Here is a 9,426-nt window from a genome sequence, read left to right on the forward strand (position 1 = left end):
TGCAGACCTTTTTTCCTCCTATTGCACAAGTGGAAGGGTTTCGAGTGGACTGAAGAGTGTGATTTAGCCTTCCAACAGCTCAAGGAATACCTCGCCCGACCACCAATCATGTCCAGTCCCGACGCCGATGAGGTGTTGTATGCATACATCGCAGTCGCCGCTCATGCGGTGAGCCTAGTGCTAATCCGAGAGGACAACGGCACGCAGCGGCCCGTGTATTACGTAAGCAAATCGCTACAGGAGGCGGAGACCCGGTACCTCCCCCTCGAAAAGGCAATATTGGCCGTCGTGCAAGCTACAAAGAAGCTCCCCCACTATTTTCAGGCACATACAGTAGTTGTGCTAACCCAACTCCCACTGAAGTCAGTCCTCCGTAGCGCCGACTACACAGGAAGAATAGCTAAATGGGGAACCATCTTGAGCACCTTCGACATTAGATACATGCCTCGCACCGCCATAAAGGGTCAGGTCCTTGTCGATCTGGTCGCTGAATTCGCGGAGCCCACCTTAGAAGGGGTGGAAGTGTCGGGATCACCGAGTGCCGATAGGAGATTGGTCGGCACGATTTCTCTGCAAGAACACGATAAGTGGAGAGCATACATCGATGGTGCAGCAAACCAAAGGGGCTCCGGGGTGGGACTCGTTGTAATCTCTCCCGAAGGTATAACCTTGGAAAAGTCGTTGAGACTGGGATTCCCGGAAACGAATAACGAAGCCGAGTATGAGGCACTGTTGGAGGGGATGTCTATGATCCGGAAGTTGGGTGGGAAATGCGCAAGCATATTCTCGGATTCGAGACTCATAGTGGGGCAAGTAATTGGGGAATTGGAGGCGAAGGATGAAAGAATGCGAGGGTACCTTGCCCAAGCTAAACACCTGCAAGCCCACTTCGACGACTTCCGTTTAACGCATATACCCAGAAGTGGGAATACCCATGCTGATTCTCTGGCAACATTGGCTACCTCCTCGGCTCAGCCCCTTCCGCGGGTTATTTTAGTTGAGGACCTCTGCCGCCCAACGGAAGAGGGGCCCAACGGTATTCGGGTACACAACGTCGGGGAGGGACCAAGCTGGATGGACCCTCTTGTCCGGTTCTTAAAGCACGACTCCTTATCGAACGATAAGGTCGAGGCTGACAAAATCAGGAGGAGAGCTCCTCGATTCTGGTTGTCCGAGGACTCCAAACTTTACAGACGCTCATTCTTAGGGCCATACTTGCTGTGTGTGCACCCAGGGACTACGGAACTCATTCTGGAGGAGTTGCATGAGGGGATTTGCGGAAGCCATACGGGGGGCCGGTCCCTCTCCCACAGGGCCATGACGCTGGGTTACTGGTGGCCGAGCATGCATAAGGAGGCTCTGGAATATGTGAAGAAGTGTGACCAATGCCAAAGGTTTGCTCCGAATATACATCAGCCGGGCGGAGTACTTAACCCATTATCCAGCCCTTGGCCATTCGCACAATGGGGCCTAGACATACTAGGGCCGTTCCCCAAAGCTGCCGGGAACAAGAAATTTCTTCTCGTCGGCACCGATTACTTCACGAAATGGGTCGAAGCTGAAGCACTGGCAAACATTAGGGATGTCGATGTCAAGAAGTTTATCTGGAAAAATATTGTCACCAGGTTCGGGACCCCACACACCCTGATCTCGGACAATGGCCTCCAATTTGACAGCAAGGCCTTTAGGGAATATTGCAGTGAACTGGGGATCGTCAACCGATACTCTACACCAGCCTACCCGCAGAGTAACGGACAAGCGGAGGCCATCAGCAAAACCATAGTAAATGGACTGAAGAAGAGGTTGGACGACGCGAAAGGGAGGTGGGTTGAAGAACTAGCCCATGTCTTGTGGACGTACCGCACCACGCCTCGCAGGTCCACGGGAGAAACCCCCTTTTCTTTGACCTACGGGGCCGAGGCCATCATCCCATTAGAGATAAAATTTCCCTCCCAGAGGACTACTACATTCAACCCCATTGCTAACGACAGGCTTCTAGAAAAAAGCCTGAACCTCCTCGAAGAGAGAAGGGAAAACGCGATGGTGCACCTAGCTTATTATCAGCAAAAGCTCAAGTAGGGCTATGACGCCAAGGTGAAGTCGAGACCCTTGACGCCCAGGGATCTAGTGCTGAGGAAAGTCCTGGGCAACACGAGGAACCCTGCATGGGGAAAGCTTGGACCAAACTGGGAGGGCCCATACCGTATCACATCCGTGGCTGGCATTGGAGCGTACTTTTTGGAAGACTTGGACGAACGTGTAGTGCCACGTTCGTGGAATGTAAATAACCTGAAAAGGTACTTTTATTAATGAAAGACACTATACTTGGTACCGTGTTACTGTACAACTATTTGGGATAAGTGTTAAACAGAACCCAAGTCCTGCATGGCTCCTCGGACCACAGACTTGGGGGAAATTAACCACGCCACAAGTCTCAATAAGTGTTAAACAGAACCCAAGTCCTGCATGGCTCCTCGGACCACAGACTTGGGGGAAATTAACCACGCCACAAGTCTCAATAAGTGTTAAACAGAACCCAAGTCCTGCATGGCTCCTCGGACCACAGACTTGGGGGAAATTAACCACGCCACAAGTCTCAATAAGTGTTAAACAGAACCCAAGTCCTGCATGGCTCCCCGGACCACAGACTTGGGGGAAATTAACCGTTATGCGATTCTCACTAAGTGTTAAATGGAGCCCAAGTCCTGCACGGATTCTCAGCCATGGACTTGGGAGAAATCAGCATCGTAGCCGTTTTTGCCCAATTATAAATTATCGCCATTCTAACGTATTCATTCATTTATGCTTGACTTTCAGCAGTAAAATAGCAAAACCAATATCCATTCATGATGAAAACAAAATAGAATAAAGCAACGATATCTGAAATGAAATAACTTTTGTCATTTAATCTTCAAAGTAGCTTGGTTCACAAACATTAGCAAGGATTAAACAAAACGAAGCACAAAAAGCAAAACAAATGAATTCCTATACTACGTCCCTAAGAGCCCTGAGTCGGAGCAGGCTGATCATCCGCTGCTGGGTTCTCCGGGGCGATCTCCTGGGCCTGTACAAGGATCTCGCTGATGCGAAGACTGTCCTCGGGTGACTGGCCCTGCGTGGCTTGCTCCGTGCCCCCAGCCTCGGGAACAGAGGAGTCTGTTGGAGGAGGCTCAGTGGAGGCGACCTCGTCAGGAATCTCGCGTATCTCCTCAGGGAAAAAGATGTTCTCAGCTTTCCTGAGATCAGAATCTGCTGGGACGGCTGCCCGATCCAGGGCCACGCCCCAGGACGTGGTGACGTATTCCCTGCAGACGGTGGCAACTTCCTTGGCCAGTCTCTCCTCAGTATCGTGGACTCCATGTTCATATGAAGCCGCCACGGCCTTCTCGGCAGCTTCCCTAGACAAGCGAGCTTCCTCCTTGGTCCTTGCAAGCTCAGCCTTAAGCTCTGAAACCGCCTATTGCTCCGCTGTCAGCTTTTCCTCAGAGTGGCGAAGCTGCTTGCGCAGCTCGTCAGCTTGCTTTTCAGCATTTTTAAGGCCAGCTTCTGCACTCGCATTGGCCTTCTTCACCTCCTTTAGTTCATTACTCTGACGATTAAAATCTTGTTTGAGATCGCCAGCGGCCCTCTCAGCTGCAGAATGGGACTGAGCCTCCCTATACATGTCCTCACGGGCGTTCTTGGCCCATTCCTCAGCAACATAAATTTGTTGAGTGACCTGCGCTCGGACGAAAATGAAGACGCTATCAAAACAAGACGATAAGAGGGTACACAATACAGAGACAAGATAGAAGATTCCACTTACCATGGCCATGTCCCTCTTTAGTGACATGAAAAGTTCTGGCTGACGAGTCTTCCTGAGACCCTCCATGTCACGGGGCAAGAGAAGAGGCTGCTGCAGGGCCTCGGCCAAGAACGAGGCCTGCTCTCGCTGGGATTCCCATAGGGTCGCATCCCAGAGGATTGGAGCGCCATCTAACTTGATCCGAGGAGACCATGTTCGTTGTCCCCTAAGAATGGCCGCCTCATCTCGGCTCTCAGTGGACCTGGTCCTTTTCTCTCGGGGCTCTTTCGTTTCCTTGCCCTTCTTTTTAGGCCCGGCCTTCTCACGGGAAATCTCTCCTTCCTCCGTCTCTTCTACGGCCCTTTTTCGCCTTAAGTTAGGCATAGGCTGCAGCGCCGCATCCGACGAGGGAGGGGGAGGAGGAACGGGAGCTTTAGGGGCGGTCTGTCCCTTCGAGACGTCCTTGGAGGTTTGCCCCTTGGACCTGTTAGATAGAAGGCCCCTGAGGCCAGTCCTCGGCTGGAGATCCATTCCTTCTTCTTCTTCTGTGTCTTCGCTGATATCAGGTTGTGCGATGACTAAACCAGTACCAGGAGCCGCTGAGGCGCGGTCTAAATCAGCGTCAGAGTCAGAGAGCTCTACTACTCTGACCGACGCCTCCCCTTTCTCGGTAAATTGAAACTGGTCTATCTGATCCTCTAAGGATGAATGCGAAGAACCAGCCTCCTCCTCTGGGATAACTACTGGGGGAAAGGCACGTTGGGGAGGTAACTGAATAGGAGGTAAGTCTGTTGCAGCGAGAAACCCTAGTATGGATACGTCAATGCGTGCCAACCTCGGACTGCCAGCCCTTATAGCTTGTCCGGCTTCCACCAGGGATCGAGTGAGTGGAGCGTAGTCCAAAATCAGAGGAGCCGACCGTAGTTGTCCGTCCTCGCTAACGAAAATCTCGGACCTCAGGAGGTAATTTAGAGCCTGGATGTTGACCAAGCTCAGCCGAGGGGATGTTCGCTCCTTGTCTGCAAAGGCCGTTAAAAGGTTTATGTTAGTCCGAGGAGACATGCAACCAAACCAACAAGTTTAAAATAAAAGAAAAAGGAGGGAGAGGAGCTCAAAACTAAAGTCCTCCCCACGGAATCTAGTTCTACGACACCCTACCTGGCGTTCCCGCCCTAGTTGGACAGTGAGGGCCGTCATGCCATGGTCCGGAGACGATCAAATGGTCGTCCTTCAAGCCTTTGCTAGACTTCGGAAGGCAGGGTATCAACCTCACTTCGTCAGTCCTGGACTTTAGATAGTATGAGTCGCCGAGCTTATGGCATTCATAAAGATGAACCACGTCGTGCCATGAGAGGCCGAGGTTCATCTGATCGTTCAGGGCGTCGACACACCCCTGGATCCGGAACAGATTAGCGGTGCATTGATGGGGGGCCAATCTATGACCACGTAGGTAATCCCTAGTTATTCTCCCCATGGAATAGTCATTCCTCCTTCCACGAAGGCTATCATTGGAATTGCGACTTCCCCTGTTTTTCGCTTGAACAAAATGTCCTCCTGATGGCAGTACTCTAAACCTACCTCCAGTGGAATACGATACTTCGCCCTGAAGCCCGCCATACCGGCCAGAGAATCTACCATTTTCTCAAGCCTACCCATCCCCTCTAATCCTAAAAACAACTTGAAGGCAGTATGATTAATGAAGAATAACGGAGAAGAAGTGCGCACTTACGGGTAAGAAGCTCGAAGGAGTCTTCAAGAGAATGGCAGCGGAAGTGAGAACGGACTGAAGGAGAAAGCTCTGAGACGTTCTGAATATTGGAATGCTCGTCAAAAGTGAGGGACAAACGCCCTCAAAACCTGTTATACTCAGAAGAAGTTGAACAGACGCACTTACGTCTAGAGCGAGTGAAACGCTGTCCACCGTAGATCCGGTCTCCAACCGTTGGATTGGACGAGTGTAAAACCTCAAAAGCTATGGTTACTTTCCCCCGAGTCATTAAACGCCCTCAACATTAATGAGGCACGTGAGGGCACACCCCCCCTTACACGTGTGAAGCAGGAATTCACCACGAACTGTCCAGTGAGTATCAAAATCCCACCTTTCCTCCTCGGACCCAGAAGAAAGGCTGGAATTTTGAGGGGCTATTGTGGGGGTAAAGTCCGCCAGTCAACGTTGGGCCATAGTACTTGTACTAAGCCCAACCACAATAAGAAGCAAAGGCACGGGCATAGGATCCCCCAGCCCAACCGTGTTGGGCCGGGCCTGCTTAGGGGCGTCCGAGGAGGAGTACCTCCTCGGACTCACCAAGTGGGAGTCCGATTCGCACCCTTTACATGGCGAAAGGTCATCCAATATCAAGGAAGAGTGCATGACGTTCGGGGAGGGGGGCAACCACAACTGCCGCATTAAATGCCAAGGAGCTACTTTTCCAGCCACATTAATGTGGAAAGGACAGGAGAACAGAATTATCTTGGCCAGTGCAACTCACAGAAAAGAAGGAGGATGTCCTATGGGACAGGCACTCAAGTAGAGGCACAGATGATTAACAAGTGTAGGGTCATGATCTTAGGAAGGATGCTATATAAGAGAAGAAAATCCCCATGGCCAGGGGATCGCAAGCAAGAGGAAGAAAAACAGAGAAAAAGAGAAAGGAGTTGGAGGAAAAAAGCAGAAGATACAGCCTCACGGACTGTTATCCCAAAAGCTTAGAGGAATATCCCTACGTCCAACTGGTTGCATGGCTTGTTTGTAACTACGTTCACGTTGTCAAGACCTAGTTCTGTAACCTACTCTCTACAAATTCATTGTTGAGGGACTTTTGGGCCAGAATCGCTCGCCTGTTGGGCCTGAGCCCCAAAAACCGCCCCTACATATATATATATATATATATATATATATATATATATATATAAGTGTGAATGCAAGAAAGTTTGGAAAAAGTGGGTGTGATATTTGTTTTTTCCCTAGCCATACAAGTATCCAAGCCCCAAAAGTCTTCTTACTTTTCTGATTTTCTTGGCTGCTTCTGAAGTCCAGCAGCTGCTTTTCTTCTTTCTCTATTTCCCCTTTCTTTGTTCTTCTTTCTTCCTTCTTCCTTACACGGCAACATCTCTCCCTTCCTTTCTCACCAAAATTTCTAGTTTCTTTGAAGAAGAAATTAGACAATTAACCCTAAGATTTTATCTTCAAAGTGTGTGGGTAAGTAAGTTAAACCTCATCTGATTTTGTGTATTTGGATAGTAAAATTTGTTTGCTTATTTTCCCTCTTTGTTCTCTACTCTGTTTCTGGAAGTTGAATTGGTGATTCTGTTTTATTTACTTGAAATATTGATGATATTGTGGTCTATTGAATGCTTATTGGGGTATTTTAATATGTATACTATAGGTATAAAAATATCTAAATGAAATTAAGACCTGTTGCTATTTGTTGATGATTTTGTAAGAATATGTACTGAAGCTGTCTCTGTGACAGATTTGATGTTTACTACAAGAAAATTCTGTATTAAATTGTATTTTGTGAGTTGGGATGCAAGGAGTAGTTTTTATGAATTCTAAGACACATATGGTTGTTATAGAAGTGGTCTCACAGTATTTGGATGAACGTAAAATTAGTGGTTTAATTTGTAATTAGGAAGAAATTCTGTCAGGACAGATTTGAGTTTACTGTCTTGTGTGATTTTTAGTAAATCATGGGTTAATGCTTTGACTCCGAAATTTTTATGGTTTATACTGTACATACAGGGGAGTAGTCCTGTAAAATTTCATGACAATTGGAGGTGTGTGGACAGCCCTTTTGTATTTTACAAATGGAGCATACGTGGCTGTAATAAGCAGTGAACAATATATGCTACACCTAACTTTGTGGATTTAATTCTCAAGTTAGGGTGTATGTTTTGAGTTATAATTTTATACACTCATTCTTTGGTGTATTTGAAGCATATATAAATTTTATGGATTGGTTTTTCTATGGTTTGGCTGCAAAATGTGTTGGATGATTGTATTATATGTTTTGGGGAACTTTATGTGATGGGAATTAGGATTTTCTTGAGTTTGAGAGTTAGGTGGTGATTTAGGTATAAGTTTATATATTAGGAAGAGTTTGTCCATAATAAGTTTTGGTTCTTTTCGTTTAGGTGGCGAGAACGAGAACATGGATACTTGAGCTCCTCGCGTACAATCTCTCGCACCTTCTGTTTTCAGGTAAGGGACTTGTGACATGTGCTTTTGATAAGTATAAAAAATTGTTTAGAAAAATATTATGTATTGAAGCTTTTAATTAGAGATATTACGTATATACATGATTTAAGTAAAATACGTGTTCATGATTTATTCAATATTACATACATAATAGTTTTGGCATATTGATGCTATGATATATATCACGAACATATTATATAAAAACAAAGTGGATATGCTACTGTTGTGAAACAATTATGTAAAAGCAAAGTTATCAGAAAAATGTAGTTTCGGGTTATTTCACTGTTATGTTCTGAACTCAGCCAGTAGGGGTTAATTATTGGCTTTCCATGGAAAAATGTTATCTGTTTGGCCATTTAAAGTTGAGGAAATGGGGTTGCCCGTAACTCTAGGCCATTTAAAGTAGAGGAAATGAGGTTGCCCGTAACTCTAATCTGAATAAAGTCTTCTCCCCAATGTGTACGGACGGCGGGGAGGAATAAAACCTTGAGCAGATGTGCCATCAGGCCTCTCAAAGAGGACAATATCATGCACACGAGGTTACCCAAATGTGATGAGGCCTTCTCTGTACAGACTTATCAAAGGTGGACTAACCAATATGATGGATAGCTATATTATGTTATTGAGCATGAGAGAATGATTTTGTTAAAATGCATTATGAAAATTAAAAGCTCTCATGAAAAGAAGTTTATGATGAAACATTTTATAGTCTTTGTTTTAAAGATAAGGTTACAGAATTATACGTATGTTCTTTATTATGTCCTTTTATTTTTTTATATGAAAGGAAAATGAAATATTTTTATTTGAAAAGTTCATAAGTTATTTAAGAGTAATATGAATAGTATGAAGGCTATTTGATCAAAGTTGGCATATCCATAAACTATTTGATTTACATGCATTCTTATTAAAGGCCCATGGAGTTTTAAAACCTTACTGGGCTTCGCAGCTCACCCTATTATATTTCAGTGCACAGGTTCTTCCTGGAAGCAGCGAGAGTATTAGAGGTGGCAAGGATTCTGTGTCTTTTCGTTTTATTAGAATGTAGAGTTTTGTTGTATGGCAGTTAGCTCTTTTATTGTATAGAAGGAATCAAGATGTACTTGATCCTTTGAGCACAGATGTAATTCGGTACTGTAGTTTGTTTTGAACCCCAGTTGTATGTCTTTGGGGTTAGGTTTGTAATAAGAGTTTTGCTAAACGTTTAGCTATGTAAATTTTTACTTGAATATCTTAAGCTTCAGCCAGGTGGTATTTTCCAAGTTTGAAGAAAATGAAATTTCAGGGTTCCCATCATTTTTGTTTATATATTGGCTTTTATGCAAGAAAATAAGCAAGAAGTCAAGCAATAGTTCTTGATAAGTACCTTTAGATTAGGTTGGTTCGTGTTAATATTGAGATAAACTTGATATTAACATGCCGGTCATGCTCTAAACTCTGAATTACA

At 45.8% G+C, this 9,426-nt stretch overlaps 1 long non-coding RNA gene across 1 annotated transcript; it reads left to right on the forward strand.

The window, feature by feature from the left end:
- The first annotated feature begins 6,750 nt into the window (after positions 1-6,750).
- On the forward strand, positions 6,751-9,210 carry LOC126701845 (uncharacterized). The gene is made up of 3 exons (XR_007647516.1): positions 6,751-6,983; positions 7,919-7,985; positions 8,949-9,210. It is a non-coding gene; the product is annotated as an uncharacterized LOC126701845 (long non-coding RNA).
- The last annotated feature ends 216 nt before the right edge of the window (positions 9,211-9,426 follow it).

This window comes from Quercus robur, chromosome 10 (assembly GCF_932294415.1).
Source record: "Quercus robur chromosome 10, dhQueRobu3.1, whole genome shotgun sequence".
Classification (NCBI taxonomy): Eukaryota; Viridiplantae; Streptophyta; class Magnoliopsida; order Fagales; family Fagaceae; genus Quercus; species Quercus robur.